Genomic DNA, 18,868 nt, shown 5'->3' with positions numbered 1-18,868 from the left:
ATCTAACAAATTATCAGCTAATTTGAAAATATAAAAATACCATCAGATAACCCTAATAAAGTGCCTGTGAGAATGTGCAATTATTTTTTTGATTTTTTAAAAAGTAACAACAAGAAAAAATAAAATTGATTTTCAAAAAAATCCGTATATAGCACCCTGTATATTATATTTTCTGTTGCCATAAACTTCAAATGGATAATTTAATATTCTATTTATGTCTTTACTTAACGACATATACCAAAGGCATAAAACAGACGTACTACAGATTAATTCAACGAATAGTATGTTGTTTATGAAGCAGCGGGTCAAACTAAAAGCAACTAAGTAAACTCAAGAGAATTGAGAATAAATAAAAGGGATATTCCGTTGCTCATACATATATTATGTATATAGTTTATGTTTGACCATAAATATTTGAGAGATTATTGCCAGAAGGCTATTAATTATTTAAATAGAGACCTACTGATAAATTAGGATCCATACCAGATTAACTATAGATATGTATACTAAGAGCTGGCAAAGATTAGTCTTGGGTCGAGATTTCTGTATGTAAGAAGAGTACAATGGGCGTTTATAATGTACTGAACAAAGAGAGGACAGTAAACACGTTGCCAAACGTATAAAATAAACCGAGAAACTGTGCACATCGCTAAGAGATGTGGAAGGGGATATAGCAGATTTGTCGCAGTTGACCGGTCGACCCAATCAATATCAATACCTCTGTCAGTATTGGTCATTACTTAAAGTTCTAGGGAAAGATTACGTCTTGTGATACTTAATTTGTTTATTTATTAACGAGTCGTTGTAATTTTCCCTATAGCTTAATTTTTTTTAAGTGCAAGCTAGAAAAACTTGCATTTTTGGTAAAAATAAGTGGAATTGAGTGGGTGTTCGATAGTGGTAGCGCTATTAGAACTCTGAACCCATCGGACGCGACCCCAGGTGGAGGGAAATGACCGCGGACCAAAATTGGAAAAATTCCTTTACTTTGAAAACTAAATGAACTGCCTACCAACTTTTTATTAACATATTTTAGTATGGGCGGCTATACGTGCCTCCCGGCGCCAATTTTTTTCCAACTTCTTATCGTTTCTCCGAAATTTTGAAAAAATAATTTTATTTATTTATTTAACCCCTTCTGGGGGGTGAATTTGAAAAAAATCTTTCACAATTCATTTTTTTTCGCAAGACCTATTTTCTTGGACTATAATGAAGGGAATGCCAGAGGAAGAACAAGGAGCAATAGGAATGTGAAATTTGTACTGTTTGTATGTAAAAATTTAACCACATATTTTAAAGTTTTTCTTAATTTTCTCTAAAATAGTATGGGCAACGGCTCAGCTACGTCGTAACACCGGTTCCCATTAGAACACCGAAGTTAAGTGACGTAAGGCGATACTAGTGGATTGACGGGAAACCGATTCGAAACTCTGTATTGTGCTGTTGTCCAATAAAGACAAAAGTGTAAAATATATTGACAGACACTGCTCTTTCGGGCCGGTTCGAGGCCGGATGAGGTCGAATATCTCGTGAGTAAGAGTCGATTTAGACACTTGCCAAGTCGGTAGGCCATTGACCATGATATGGCCGAGAACCGCAGTTCGGATTCCGAGTAAACAAAATAGGCCCCGTCCAGATTAGCCCTGGCAGCAAAAAAGAGACGTTAACTTGAAATCTTTACTTTTCTATAATGGTATAGAAATTTTGAAAAGTATAATCGGGATTAACCATTTTAGAACAGGCAAATTTTTTTTTATCAAGAATGCATTTTTCTCAAAATGTCAGTAATAAAAAAACGTTTCCCCTTGTAAAAACAATCCGGAGACATACTGTATATATTTCTTAGTTTCTTAAGAATTCTTAGTTTGTAATTGATGTTCTTTCTTTTTACGGAAAGAGATGGAATAAAATAAATTCTAATTTTTTATTGTCAATCTTTCTTTTCTACAAGATGGCGTAATTAAATTTTTGATCGAATGTTTAGTTTTAGATCGAATGTTTAGTGAATTTAAAAAAAATCTTTCACAATTCATTTTTTTTCGCAAGACCTATTTTCTTGGACTATAATAAAGGGAATGCCAGAGGAAGAACAAGGAGCAATAGGAATGTGAAATTTGTACTGTTTGTATGTTTCTGTTAAATTAAAAATCTATTTTTTAGGAAAAAAGAGCAATTTTCTATTTATTTTTTTTTTGTTTCAGGTACCTATGCATATACGTCTTGAAAGTAATAAAGGCACTGTAAACGTATGTATTTTAAATTTATTTTAAATTTACTTTTAATTATGTTACCTTAATTTATTTTTATTTTTAGAATTTTTCCAAATTATAGTTCCTAGCACTTTTAAAATAATTAAATAATACATTTTTCGTATACTCGCTATTTATACCCGTGTATTTGTATGTAGTAGTTGCTTACGATATTCTCCGATGGTGGCAGCACCGGCAGAGAATGTATCAAGCCTATACCATTCATTTAAAACTGTTTGGTCTTGAATATACAGGGTGTCCCAGAAATAAGTGCAAGTATTTTAAGGGGTGGTAGATCTCGATGAAAGAAACATAATATTTTCTCTTTATCGTTTTTCAAATAAGTTCAAAATAACGGAGTTATTTTGCTTTGAAAATTTCCAAAAAAAAAATATATTTTTTGCTAAAATTTTGAGAACCGCTGGATCTTTTCTGGATTTTCTTTCTTTTAATTTAATACTATAAGCCATATTATCAAGAAATTATGTTTTTTAACTAAAAACTAAAGAAAATCCAAAAAATTTCGAATTTTCAATTTTTTTTTCGCGAAAAAAACCTCATAGGCGTGTTTCTGGGGTTGAACCCCAGTTGAACCAGTTAAAATACTTGCACTTATTTCTGGGACACCCCGTATAAATGATATTTTAGTGGCATATAGAATTTTCACGCTAATCGAATTATCAAATTGAGTGAATTTCAATCAGCAACTTTTAACACCAAACTATTTAAACGACTAGCAAGCTCGAATACATATTCCGTTCATTTTAAATACTTGTTCATATTTGCTGTCATAGAACACGGCAATATATGAAAGATAATTCTGTTATATTATGTATTTGATGCGTTTTATAATTTTATTATAACGTAATTTAAATTTAGTTTCGGTTAATTTAAAACTCTAAATAGTTATTGTATTCACATTCACCTAATAATCCTTTCATGAAGTTTGTTTTGAAAAAAAAAAACATTTACATACGTGTACTATCCTGTTCGTTCTCCATAATAACGGAACTAAAAATACAAAACAACAAGCGAAAGTTTTTTGTTGCATATTGTTGGTACAATGGCTGAATTGCCTTTCACATTACCCAACAATTCGTTCATTTTCAAAAGTTTGGGTATAATAAGCAAAAAGTTTTTTGTTGCATTAATTATAGAACACGATTTTATGCTCAGAACATGAAAAAATATACGTTGGTAAATTATAACGGTGTTACCATAGACTTAGAATAAAATATAGACTGAGCATCTCATTCATAAATAGCTGGAAGATGCGGACAGACAACGTCTTGTTATTGTTGTGTTATTGTTTTTGGCTCTAACGAGTGCGACACGAGCGATAGATAGGCTGTCTCCGTCGTAACGGTCGTTTCCTGACGGCTCTGCCGCCCAACGCAACACGGTCTTTTGTTTCTTCAGTGCACCTGCACTCTCCGTATCATAGGCGGGTATTTTTTTAATTTTAATGAAGCTATAATTCAATTAAAATATATCGTATTTAAACTTTTTTTATATCATTAAGATTTAGGATAAAGAAAATAGTTTAATATAAAGCAAAGTTTAGGACTTACGTCTTAGAGTCTAAAAACGATAAAAATAATAAAGTACGTGTTATAGAAGAAATTTTAATAATCGAAATTATTTAATTTTTTTGAAATTGATGATAAATTATTAATTTAATAAAATATTAATTTTAGTCAAACATTTACAACTCTAATATTAATCAAAACAGGATCTATTCTATAGATATAATAGAACAGAAAGAAAAAAACTTTATAATTGTTTAATTTTTTTTCCGGTAAAAGTGATGTCTTATTATGTAAATTAGAAAAACAGAATCTGTTCCATTAAAGCAAGCTTTTAGGAAGTGAATAAAATGAAAACTACATTTATTTAACTCGTTACTGTCTTTATTATAGAGTAAGTATAATAATGGTAATGGTGACTATACTTTATTCAATGGAAATATGCACCAAATTCAAACAAATATAAAAGGCATGAGTATAAACAGTATTACTACAGTAATATTGAACATTGGTTCAAAAATATTACATTAATATAATACAATATTACTGTAGGTATTACTGTCAACGTGCAAGCTTGTTTGAAGCTTGATGTATTTGTATGCGCTTGGTACATCTTGGTGTTGGAAAATGTATAGGAAATTATTAAGAAAAACTAGTACGTAATGGGGGATATCTTGATATACAGAGTGGTCGGAATTGTATTCAGGAAACTTTGGCAGCATAATCTGCAAATAAAATCAGTAAAAAAAATAGTATAAATTTATGTCCTAAAATGCTTCGTTTCAGAGATACAGAGTGTAGAAATTTCATTTTTATTTCTGCTTTTTTCCAAATAATTTATGAAGAATGTATTGATTAATTCGTTTCCAAATATCTTGAGAACTATACTTGTGGCGAGTGTCAACAAGAGACCTTATTAAGTAAAAAACGTTGGAAATGTAAAGAATTTTCTCAGTAGTTTTATATAGATACAGACAAAAGTATTACTCTTCAAATAACTTAAAAAATATGTAGGTGGCGCCCCTATTAGTAAAAGTCAAATTGACATCTAAATCTAATTTTTCATGTCAAAAACTCCCAAACGCCAATTTTCGTCCAAATATTGACGTCACTTCAGAAATTATTTGGAAAAATCGAAATAAAATGAAACTTCTACACCCTGTATCTCCAGAAACGAAGCATTTTAAAAACTTACAAGTTCATTTTTTTAGAAAGCCAATGCAACATTTCTGAGTTTCAAATAAAGATAAAAAACAGTAAAACATATAATAATAATATGTAAATTATTTTCTTGGATACATATGGCAAATAATAACAGATTGTTTTATTAAAGATTTACGTTTTGGTTAATTCTAAAACTATCTTCCGATTATATGTGATATTCTTCTTCTCTTCTTTATGTGCCCTGCCCGGTTCTCCGAACGTTGGCGATCACTGCAGAGAGCGCAACTCTATCTTCAGCCAGTCTGAAAAGCTCACCAGCCCCAGACACTCCCGTCCACTGTCTGATATTCCTCAGCCATGACATCTGCCTTCTGCCGACTCCTCGTTTGCCCTCTATTTTTCCTTTTAGAATAAGTTGTAAGAGATGATACTTTTCTCCCCGCAACACATGTCCTAGGTAGGAAATCTTGCGACATTTTATCGTTGTTAGCAGCTGTCGTTCTGTTCTTGCTCGCCGAAGGACTTCTTCGTTGGTCAGCATATCGGTCCAGGAGACTCGCAGCATTCTTCGATGAATCCACATCTCCAATGCCTCCAGTCTATTAAGCATGACAGCTTTCAAAGTCCAGCTCTCAACTCCATAGAGAAGGACGGACCAAACGTAACACCTGACCATACGTTGTCGCAGTTTGAGATTTAGGTCTTTGTTGCAGAATAGGGATCTCATCCTTTTAAACGTTGTTCTTGCTATTTCAATACGGGATTTGATTTCAATGTCGGGTTCCAGGCTCTCCGTGATTATGCTGCCCAGATACTTAAACTGATTTACTCGTTCAATCGCGGAACCGTTGAGGCTGAGTTGTGCATTTACATGTCGTTCTCTGCTGAACACCATAAATTTCGTCTTGCTGGTGTTTATGTTTAGTCCCAGATCTACTCCAGTTGAGCTTATTTTATCAATCAGATGTTGGAGCCCCTCCATACTATCGCAGATAATCAGAGTGTCATCTGCATATCTAATTGTATTCAAGAGAACACCGTTAACTTTTATTCCATGTTCGGTGCCCTCCAAGGCCTCTTTAAATATTTTATCCGAATATAGGTTGAATAAGAGGGGCGAGAGGACACAACCCTGGCGAACTCCTCTCTGGATTTCTAAGCTAGAAGTTTTTATTGATCCAGTACGAACCTCAGCTGTTTGACCCCAATAGAGGTTTTCAATCAATCTGATATCTTTGCTGTCTAGTTGGATTTGTCGCAGTATTTCCATTAGCTTTGAGTGGCGCACCCTGTCGAAGGCTTTTTCATAATCAATAAAGCATGCGAAGACATCTTTCCGTTGGTCGCGACATTTTTGAAGTAGGACATTGGCTCCAAAAAGGGCCTCTCGTGTTCCAAACGCATTTCTGAATCCCATCTGGGCGTCGTCCATATCGAATTCGCACTTCCGTCGTATCCTGGCATGAATAATACGTAGAAAGGTCTTCAGTAGGTGGCTCATGAGGCTAATTAGTCGATAGTCGCCGCATTTTTTAGGACGAGTTTTTTTAGGGATTGTCACAAATGTTGAGTTTAGCCAGTCTTTTGGTATCACTCCGGTGTTATATATTGTGTTAAATAAGTTTGTGATTAGTCCTATGTTGTTCCCCTCAATAAGCTTTAAGACCTCTATTGGAATCCCGTCGGGACCAGGAGCCCTTCTGGTCTGCGCCGTTGAAATAGCATGGATCACCTCCGCCTGGAGTATTTCTGGTCCGTCAACAATATCCTGGGCGTCGGGCAGGGGTGGTCTCTCGTCCCTGAAAAGATCATCTATATATTGCTCCCAGGTGGCTTTTACTTCATCTTCCTTAATGATAGGCTGATCTAATCCATCAAAAAGTGACAAGGAATGTTGTTTCCTGTTGATTCCAGCTATCTCTTTAATTTTTTTGTGCATTTGGTGGGTGTTGTGTCTGCTTTCAAGATCTTCCATTTCTCTGCATTTATCCCTCATCCAGCGTTCTTTTGCCTTCTTAATTTCTGCTTTTATGGTCCTGTTCATTTGGTTATATTCCTCCTTGTTATTCTTAACCAATCTTCGTCTCTCCATCAGGTTCAATATGTCATCAGTCATCCACCTGCTCTTCTTGAGTCTTTTGGCTGGTTGTAAGTTTTTGGAACATACCCCGGTAAGAATACACTTTAGCTCCTCCCAAAGGGGTTGCACTTGTGGGCAATTTTTGTGTGCCACTTTGGCCAATTCGCTGTTGAGTTCTTGTCGCAAGTGCTCTCTTACTCGTGGATCCTCTAATTTTGACATATCTAACAGGTTGTCTTTTGGATTACTTTTAGTAACCTTTAACTTTAACTTGAGGTTCGCCACCAACGGGACATGATCGGATTCCGCGTCAGATCCTGGGTAGGTTGTGACACTTTTTATACAGTTTCTAAAGCGTTTATTGATGAGAATATAATCGATTTGGTTTCTTACAGGTTCTTGAGTGTCACTTTCAGCGGGTGATATCCATGTGTAAAGACGCCTTTTAGGAAGTTTAAACCAAGTGTTCGTAATGACCATGTCTTTCTCTTGACAAAACTCAAACAGTCTATCTCCCCTGTAGTTACCTTCTCCCAGTCCAAATCTCCCCACTAGATCCAGTCGGTGCCCCTGACCAATTTTAGCATTAAAATCACCGATTATCAGATTAATATCATCACCACCAAGCCCTCCAAGGGTTTTCTCGAGCATGTCGTATAGTTGTTCGACGTCATCATCGTATCGTCTATCTGCTGTCGGTGCATATATCTGTATCACATTCAGTTTAAACGGTTGACCGCACAGCTGAAGCAGCATCATTCTGTCATAGATTGGTGTATAACTTATAACACAGCTATCGTAGGCCTTCGAAACAAATATGCCCACCCCATTTCGGTGATAGCGGTCCTGTGGGTCACTTCCAGAGTAGTAGAGGGTGCCATGTTCGTTCTGGCATTTTCCTGAGTTTGGCCAGCGTACCTCACTAACTCCAAGTATGCCAATTCGTAATCTCTGAGCCTCCTTAATGACATTATCAAACCGTCCAGCAACGTAGAGGCTCCTCACATTCCATGTGGCAATACGGAGTTCTGACTTTACTATGTTGAGCCGGGAGATTCTTCGCACCCCTGCCCACTTAAGGGCTGCCGGGACTAGGGGCCGTGTTGCTTTGGTTTCTCTCCATAGTAATGTCCTGGGAAATAATAGTGCGGTAGTTTTCCGTTGCTTTCCGCACCGCAGTGTTGTGACCGTTCCGTTGCTTCAACTCCGCTCACAAGTATTCAGCTTTAAGCCTTGCCGATATCCTTTATCTTTAGCCTTAGCCTGATACTGATGCTGCTGCTGCACAACACCAGGTGCTTTTGAGTTAGCCCTAAAAGCATGGGTTGCCACTTACGCCAGGTCCGCCGTACCGAAGTTCTTCCTCTCCGCCTTCCCTGCCGGTGTGGTCTTCACCCGTACCCCTGGGCAAAGGGGATTGCGTTATACCCTGCAATACTAGGTCCCCAGCAGAACTTAGCCACCGACTCCGAAGAGCCGGGCCCACCCCCGCGACGTGGACGCGCCTGCTGAGAATTACCTATGTGGATTCAGAGAAGGGGTCTCTGGTTTCCCATAGGCCGGGTTAATGTGCATGTATGATACCACGCACAAAGGCCAGAATATGTGATATTACTTAAGTGATATTACATTATAAAAGAAAAAATGAAAATTATACCTTATAATCGAAAAAAAACGGCGTCAGCGATGGCTATGAAATGAAGATCGCTGTCATTTTATATGTAAAATTATATGGAGTATGTATCGATGTTTTTTTCCAAGCCAACTGGACGCCGTTTTTTTCGATCATACGGTATTACAAATTAATAATAGATTAACAGTCGAGAAAAAAAAGAAAAACTCTAGGTAAGTACTGGATAAATTTTAAAATGGCATATTTATTTTATCTTTGTTTAATATAAAAAAAACGAAATATCTACCTGGTTTACATAACCCTGTATAATTTGTGAAATAATAATGGACAAAATGCAAGCGGTAAGAAAAATATTTACAAAAATATGTACTTGTTTACATTTCTGGACCATTGTTCGTCATTTTGTTATCATAATGGTGACCCTATCATAAAAACGTAGTTATTTCTATACCTGATGTGAAACTATAGGGAAAAAGTAATGTTTGTAAAATATTTTAGTCTTAAAAAAAAATAAGGAATGTTTGGTATTTTAAAATGTTTGGTAGCTTGTAATTTTTTCGACTTTCTCGATTGTTTATAGTTTATAATAAGCCTTAAAAATTGTTGTTTCATAATGAAATATCATTCTGGAATTCCTGTATGTTATTTTAGATTCTAAGGATGGTTTTAGAATAAAAAGAAACACATTTTTTCAAAAAAGCATTAAATTAACCAATGCCCAAGAAAATAATGTGTCTACTTCTTATGTACTTAATAAATGTATCTACTCGTTATATTAATAACGAGGTTAGTAAGAACAACTTTACGCAAATGATAAATATAAAAAATACAGATTTTCCAGGGTTTATAATTTACTAAATTATTATCTAAATAAGCGCCTTTCTACAACGCCACTGACGCCAAAATAGTAAATTTGACTTATCTGTGGAATGTTGTTCCAGGACTTAAATAGTCCAATTTCTTACAAATTTGGCACTGACGAACCATGTTTTATAGTTTTTAAATAAAAAGTAATCAAAATAAACACTAAACCGACACTACACACTAAGAAAATCGAATCCAAAAAATACAAAAATCAAAAACATCCAATAAAAACAATAAAATAGCCATGGAGAAACTGTGACAACAAGGTTTTACGACACGTGCTTTACTCTACTATGGCTCTACTACGAGAGAATAAAGAATGAACAGGCGACCCGGCGATTGATGGGTGTTGCCAAATTGTAAAGAATTTGTCATTTTTAAATAGTCTCCGACTTATAATTTAGTAGTATAGGGACTATTTAATACATCTTTCTACTATTAAACACTACTTTATTAAAATACAGTTTTAATATCTCAATATATGTGTATAACAACAAAAAAAATATTAATAATATTTTAGACGTGACAACATAGGCTGGAGGCGAAAGACTCAGACGGCCGAGGTCAGCTGCACCCAGGAGTAAACATGTTTACAAAAATTAATATTTGACCGCGCTTAAATGTAAATAGTGTAGTCTATATTTTATTCTAAGTCTATGGGTGTTACAGATAAGATTGGCAGCATATATGTTTTTTTAAATATACGCTTGGTGTATTTCAGTTAATTACAACAAATCTCGACCGCATCGCTTCAACGGCAGAAATCAGAAGTTATCAGTATGTATTTTTCACGCCGCCGCGCCGTCCCAGTTATAGTTCATGTTGATCGCATTAAAATAAAATTGAAATCGTGGCTTTATCATAATATTTAAGTATTTTAGTTTTTGCTAGTGTAGTTATTGAGACTCTAAAACACTCAGGTACGAGGTTTCTGTGATGTAAGGCTGTTTCAGGTTGTAAAGAAACTTGTGTCTAGCCCCAGCAGGCAACTATTAAGCCCGACCAATCACGTTAGAGTTTTTGACAAACACAAATGAATTAACACCCTCCAAATAACCACGCTAACCAACCTGGTTGGTCAAGCGTAATACTTGCCTGCTAGGGCTAGACACTTCTGTAAAAAATAAGTGAAAAAGAATTCGAACTAGGCGTCGCGCGTCGTGTTGTTTGTGACAATTTTAAATGTTAATAAAATCGCCAATAAAATGCTAACGCGTAAAGGAGAGCGCAATTAGAGCTTTATTGGAAGCAATAACATTCAACTCAACTTTCCCTTATATTCAACTCTCCCGAAACAACATTTTATAGATTCTAACTTATCAACTGTCTTATTGGGTATTTTAAGTGTTGCCATTAGCACTTCCTCTTCCAACTATTACCGCGGAACCAATTTTTTATTATTATATGGGTTCATTTTTATAAATATTTGTTATATTATTTGCTTCTACTTGCATGCACCACAGAGAGGACACAATCATTTTCATTTTCTAACAAATCACCTTGGGTAAAAATCGCTGTAGCAACGGAATGTTCAAAGAAAACAAGCCTTATTCATTGAATAGACTTGCGAAACTGCGAACTTGGTCTGCGGATTTAATCCGCGGACTTGGCCTGTTACGTATCAAAACTATCGTATTTTGGACGACCTGGAATAAATCTGGCATGCCGATTAGATCATATTATCGCTTAGGAAGAAAGAACGCTGCAAGTCTGCCGATTTCGATTTTCGTTCGTTTTTTTTTTGGATTGGTTTGGTTTGTGGCACAGAAACACAAATATTTTTGTGCGCGGAGTTGGTTTGTACCATATCAAATCTTTGAACTTATATGTTGGTGTACGTGGGGCTAATGACCGGCACGAAGAACGGATACTCCAGAAGTTGTATCGGCTATTGCTGTTTTAATTGATGATCGTAGACGTGTGATCTTCTGGACTTGAAACTATCTCCGTTAGAGTAACTGCGAATAAATAATAATAATATAATTTTTCGATGACAGTGACATTAGAAAAACAATAAGTAAACAGTATTTCATAGGTGTTTTGATTAGGACCAAAACAAGGGCATGCTTTGGTCCTAATCAAAACCTATTATCTCGGACACTGCTTAAAAAATTACCAAAATTTGTCCACTAGAACAAAGTACATTGAACTACCAAGTACAGGGTGGGTCAAATTCGACGCTTTTAAATGGAAACACCCTTTTCTATAGGAGATAGACAAAAACTAATATCGGTGTCTGGAGCTCAATTTTTGTCAAAAACATGATGGTGAAAACCGCATATCGATAACTGGTACCGTTTCGGAGTTACGGGGTGTTTTTCAAAAATATGCATTTTTAACAAATCGTTGTAACTTTTTTGCTATGGAAAATTTTGTATTTTTATGAAAACATTTCCAAAGCACCTTTTTACGTAGAATTTAATGGTTTAAATATATTTTTTTTTAAAATTAATAATTTAAGATTTATCAACAGAAAATTTGATTTTTTATATGGGACACCCTGTATATTTTTAATTTATTGTAAATAATTTAAAATTACCTTTCGAAAAATATAACACACTTGATATTTTGCTCGATTCCTCTTCCAGATATAGAGTATATAAAAATTCGCCCGCTTTAAATAAGTAGGCTTTGAACGGCACCGGCTGTAATACAAAAAAATTTTAGCTGTGAGCATCAATTAAAACGAAAATAATATTTGCTATGAGAGATGCAGAATTTTATAACAATTTAAAATATATTTAACCAACATCAACACATTTAAACTATCTAATAACAATAAAAATAAATAGCAAACCAAGACATGAGATTTTGCTACAGGTGTTCAACATATCGACCGTCTTCTGTTATGGACAGACGGGGCAGTTTTTGAACATTTCTCGCGGAATTCATTAACTCAGTGGGGGTGAAAGATACCCTCTCATAACTGCTAAGTATTTCTAATTCTTGTCTAGATTATACGGAAGAATAAGGAACCTTTATTCTTCCGCAAATATATACATAGGATTAGATCCATGGGCACTAAGTCAGGCGGCCTCGACGGCCAACGGCTGGGATCTTGGTTAGCTATTCAATTATTCTTGAAATTGGCTGCAAAAATTTGCTGATAACTTCAGCGTTCAGAGGCGGTGCGTCGTCTTGCTGGAAAAATATGTTTTTCGGGTTCCATTAAGAGCATTTCATCAATAAGGGGTCCAAAGCCTACTAGTTAAAAGTGGCGAACAATAAAAATAAATAGCAAACCAAGATATGAGATTTTGCTACAGGTGTTCAACATATCGACCGTCTTCTGTTATGGACAGACGGGGCAGTTTTTGAACATTTCTCGCGGAATTCATTAACTCAGTGGGGGTCAAAGATACCATCTCATAACTGCTAAGTATTTCTAATTCTTGTCTAGATTATACGGAAGAATAAGGAACCTTTATTCTTCCGCAAATATATACATAGGATTAGATCCATGGGCACTAAGTCAGGCGGCCTCGACGGCTAACGGCTGGGATCTTGGTTAGCTATTCAATTATTCTTGAAATTGGCTGCAAAAATTTGCTGATAACTTCAGCGTTCAGAGGCGGTGCGTCGTCTTGCTGGAAAAATATGTTTTTCGGGTTCCATTAAGAACATTTCATCAATAAGGGGTCCAAAGCCTACTAGTTAAAAGTGGCGAACTTTTAAAAATTCTATATTTCGAAGGGGATTATAACAAAATAGCAAGTGTGCTATATTTATGGAAAGATAATTTTAAATTCTTTTCAGTTAATTAAAAATATAGAAGGTGTCCCAAATAAAAATCTATTTTTCTGTTGATAACTCTTAAATTTTTAATTTTTAAAAAATCATACTTAAACCATTAAATTCTACGTAAAAAGGTGCTTTAGAAATGTTTTCATAGATATACAAAATTTTCCACAGCAAAAAAGTTACAGCGATTTGTTAAAAATGCACATTTTTGAAAAACACCCCGTAACTCCGAAACGGTAACAGATATTAATGTGCGGTTTTCACCATCATGTTTTTGATAAAAATTGAGCTCCAGACACCGATATTAGTTTTCGTCTATCTCCTATAGAAAAGGGTGTTTCCATTTAAAAGCGTCGAATTTGACCCACCCTGTACATGAAAATTTTAGGGTATCAATTTTTCATACCGTTCAGTGTAAAAAATAAACTTTTATTTGCATCATCTCGACATACCAAACCCAACTACATCACTTTAAATATTCATAGCTTTAAATAACTAATTAATTAATGGAATATCGACATTTTTGCGACCATATTATGGTCGTAAACAACCCTTTTTTACTATTTTATTTCTCTTAAAAGCTCTAACTAACCACGACAGGTACGAAATTATTTAGCGGACCAAATTTGCTCCATTAGTAATTGGTCTCATTACTTCCTAACCGCTATTACAGTTCGTTGGCGGAGATAATGTTTTTCTAGACCCTTTAAAAGTGTTTTATGGTTAGTATGAATATTGAAATAAGTGCCTCGTTAGTTATTAAAGTACTACATGTGAAAAGTTGGACACTTTATTTTATTATTTTGATTGCACAGGGTAATAAAATAGGGTATAGTAAATAATATTCTCTGTTATGATACTAGATATTTTTTTTCTGAATTTATAATGTATATTTTTTGTTATCTTTATTTTAACTCATAGAATATACAAAGTGTTTCAAAAAACATGTGCCATCTCTCATGGGGAGATTCCCCACGTAAAAGTAAGATTTATTTTTCATATCAACATAGGTCCGATTCTGTTTTGTTTTGTTTTATCAGTTATCAGTTACAGGGGGTTAAAAATTTTCATTTTTTTTTATTTATTATAATTTTCTTCCTAGTATCTCCTCTTCCTACTCCAACCATCTACACTAGTGTTTCATGGCAATCAAAATGCTTCTACAGAAGGCCAATATGAACCACTACAGCATCACTTTCCTTTGGCTTCCGAGCCACATAGGAATTCCTGGCAATGACAGAGCTGACTACTTGGCTGCAAAAATGCCCGACCCTCATAAAACAATCTTGTTTTCTCCGTGCAAAATCTAAAGAATTATGGCAAACATATGATCGATAGTATAGATCCAACTAGAATGGGACTTAGACATGAATGATAATAAGCTTCATGAAAGTAAAAGGGACTATTTTGAAAATAATGTCGTTAACCCATCTAGGTGTAGAAGAAACAAATACTCCTATCCCTGTCCCTTCTTTGGTAAACTGATGCTTCGAAAACCTAAGCAGGGACAGCGATAGGAGTATTTGGGCCGAAAACTTAATACTCCGAACCAATGGGCACCTACCCCAGTATCCTTCAGGCAGAAATTTACGCTATCGAAAGATGCGTACATTTATCTTAGATAGGAACTATCGAAAACAGGAAATTGCCATCCTATACACTGATAAAAAAGATAGACTTGAACTAAAGTCGTCATCGTTCTTGAAAAAAAAATTAGGGGCAAGAGAATTTTTTTTAGCATAAAAGAAAATATTTTGCCTGAAGAAAAACTCTCTTAACTCAAGAAAATTTGTTCTCTGGAAAAATTCAAAAATTTCTCTTGAATCTATTTTCATTCAATCAAGTGCAAGTTACTTTGTTTTAAGATAATAACAAAAATAGGGGATATTAGGAAGTACTTCATTTAAGAAACATGGCCATTTTTCCAATAGCTAAATACTCTTTTGATGAAAAATAATAACGACACGGTGAACAAGACGATGACGAAGGACGGTATACAGGTTGTTAACTCGACAGTTACTTATAGGGGAACAGAATGGCAACACTGCCTATTGAGAACGCATGCATTATTGATTTTTCTACCGATTCGTCCCGTCGCGTCGTCATCGACGAGCGGGCCGAGGTTGCCATATTTCAACCATAAAGCTCTTGCCGCGAGTAATAAACAAATTAACAACCTGTATACAATCAGTCGGCAGTCCGATTAGTCGCACGTCGCATTTCATAGGTCGCACATCATAGTACGCACGGGTTTTGTTCAAACGCATATCGTATAACAAATTAGTGATCGTTGCAAAAAACTTGTCCACAAAAAATGACAAATGCATTAACATACATTTGTCATTTTTTGTGGACAAGTTTTAGGATATATGGATTCTTTAAAGGAGTTTCTGAAAAAAATGGAGATTAGAGCATTTATTTGCTATAGTTGAAGGTAAGAGACATTTACCTAATGCACCTGTTTAGATAATGCATGTGTTACGATAGACAGAATAAGAATATATGTATCGATTTTTTTCTGCAAATAATTACAAAAATTTTAGAATTTCAAGTTGTCGTATTAAAAAATTCAAAATGTGACCAAAGCTTATAATTTTAATAATTTGTTTGCTTTACTTTGATTAATCGTGATGTAACATTTTTTTGTAATTTGTTGATTAATGAACCACCCCAAAAAATACCAAGGAGTGAAGAAGCAGAAATAACTACTATCGAGGAAAATAATATCACTTGACTTACTACAGACCAGGAAAACCTAAATTTATCAGAAAATAATATACCTCCTAATATACCTGTATATGATATGATTCTCTTAGATCAAAATAAATTTTAGTTGAGCCAGTGGTATTCGCTATTGGTTTAAGAAAAGTGTCTCTTTAATCAAAAAATGTCCCTTTTCAATCAAAAATTTTTGAATGAATGAAAGAGACTATTGGTCTTGTAGTAAGAACTTCTTTGCATATTAATTTTGGGTCAAGAGTGAAATACTTGGACTTGGACAGATAGATTCTTCTATTCTCTAAAGTAATGTTTTAAAGCTTATGAAAAGATAGTTAATGCTTTGGGCAAAGAAACGTCGTTCTTGGTTCTATTGAAAGGCGCCAATCTTTTGGGTCAAAGTCATATTCATTTCGACTGAGAGATCCTTTTTTTCAGTGTACGATAGTCAAGCAGCAATAAACGCGATCAACTCAATAACCATCAATTCGAAGTTGGTCAAAGAATGCCTAGAGAAGCTCAACAAATTAGGCAAATAAATTAAAGCCTCCTACTCTGGGCTCATCAAGGGATAGAAGGCAATGAAAAAGCAAATGATCTAGCTAGAAAAGGAGCGAACACTCCACTAACTGGACAAGAACCGTTCTGTTTTCCAAACTGGAACCAATTGAAAGCAGAACTGAACAATCTGGAAAACTCCATCCGTAACTTGGAGTGTCCTCCAACGGTCTAAGACACTCGAAAAAGTTCCTCAGAACTTACGACCGAGAAGAATCAAAGGTTTTCATTGATTTAAGTAAACACAATCTTCGGACTGTCACGAGGTTTCTAACAGGACATTGTCTTCTCAACGAACACCTCAGTAGGCTGAAGCTGAGAAAAAACGGCGAATGCGGATTCTTTGGGGAAAATGGGGAAACCCCAAAACACCTTATCACTGAGTGCGCCGAGACGACGACCATTCGTGCCATGAACTTTGATACGGCTTATGTCGAGGGTGGAGAGCTGGCCTCTGTGGAGCCGTTTCAGATACTGGCTTTTGTTAAAGCTCTAAGACTGTATGATGAGTTATAACTCAAGAAAGGGGAACTCACAATATATCTGTAAGGTCGCGGTGATTAACTCCTCTCCTAAACATTCTAAACTCTACCTATAGAAGAGATTTCGTTCTGCACACTAGAATTCGTTTAGAATACACGAAACGTACCCATGAACACCTCCTTAAAGGACACCCTTTGTGAAACGTGTAATCTTCCAATATCTGTCAAACACATTATCTTTGAATGACCAAAGGTACGCTTTAAAACGAAGACATCGTGGATAACTATGGGGGGTTATTACTGGAAAAATTTTCTAATAAAAATTGAGATACATTGGTGTGCAGAGTTTCGAGAAAGCTTCGATCTAGATATTTTAGTTCTCTAGAATCTTCTAATGCAAGCTTAGCCAGGAACATAATGTACAATTGAGTTTTGAAACAATAAACCTTACTGAAATAATTACAAAAACTGATGCGAAATAATTTCTTTTAACGTTCCTAGTATTTATTACTAATAATTAAGTTAATACAGAAATAATAGGTACGTTATTTCACTTTATTTCATATTAATTAACGTAATTCAGCTTGAAATTGTTAGAACAAAACAAATGAAATGTTATAATTATCGAAATACCGATAATAATTTTAATAATCACCCTCATTATCTTTAACAATTAAATATAATGGTGTATATGGATGAAATATATAATAATATTTTTGCATTATACATTTAAAGTACCTATTTACAATATGTACGATGCGTATGTGCAATGTAAATTATATACAGGGTGGTCCGAACTGTATTCGGACCAATAACGGATTCTGTAACTGAATTCCGGAAACTTCGGCAGCATATTCTGCATATGAAAATAAGTAAAAAAGTTCGTATAAATGTATGTTCTAAAATGCTTAGTTTCCGAGATACAGGGTGTAGAAGTTTCATTTTTATTTCGATTTTTTTCAAATAATTTATGAAGCAACGCCAATATTTGGATGAAAATTGGTGTCTGGGAGTTTTTTGATATGACAAATTTGGATTTTGATGTCAATATGACTCCTGTATCCTTATAGATACAGTAATTTCAACAAATGACATAAAAAGCTAGAGCTTTTTTACGTAAAAAACGTGCTCTTTCTTTAGTTCGAAACAGTGAACAATTTTCAAGATATTTGCATTTAAAGGTTACGATGCATCGATTTTAACATTAGCGAAATGATAAAATGTAAAGAAATTTTAAATAAATTAATCTCCTGATTTCACTAGTACTAAAATCGATGCATCGGAACCTTTGCATGCAAATATCTTGAAATCCGTTCACCGCGCACCGTTTCGAATTAAACGAAGAGCAGTGGCGGGTCGTCAGGGTAGGCAAGGTAGGCGGCGCCTACCCTAAAATTTTGTCACAATTTAAGCGGTTTATTACATTACATTATTTACTATTAATGTTGCCAACACATAAAAATACTGTCAATACACGGAAGTGTGTTTTAATAATCAATATTATTTTAATATTTGTGGTCTTGTATATTAAAATATTCACTATCGCTGGCGTGCACTGTACTGTGCCGCTGCGTTAGAAAACAAAATAATTTTGACCGTTGGAGTTGGAGTGCCTTTGTTCGGCGATTTCTGCATCGCCTACTATCAGAGTCGATTCACGACGTACGGCAGTCTTTTGTCTCTGTCTAACTTATCGTACGGTTGCGACGCGACGTAAGTCGGAGTTGTATCGTATTAGGCGGGACTTAGGCGAAATCTCCGGTCGCCTTCGCATGAAGTCGTGGAGATTCGGTAGGCTTAGAAGTTAAGAGGATATTCCCAATATTTTATAAGGGGATATATCACATTTCGTT

Source organism: Sitophilus oryzae, unplaced genomic scaffold, assembly GCF_002938485.1.
Source record: "Sitophilus oryzae breed Bouriz unplaced genomic scaffold, Soryzae_2.0 scaffold_1620_pilon_pilon, whole genome shotgun sequence".
In the NCBI taxonomy this organism is placed as follows: domain Eukaryota; kingdom Metazoa; phylum Arthropoda; class Insecta; order Coleoptera; family Curculionidae; genus Sitophilus; species Sitophilus oryzae.
This window is presented reverse-complemented; position numbering follows the sequence as displayed.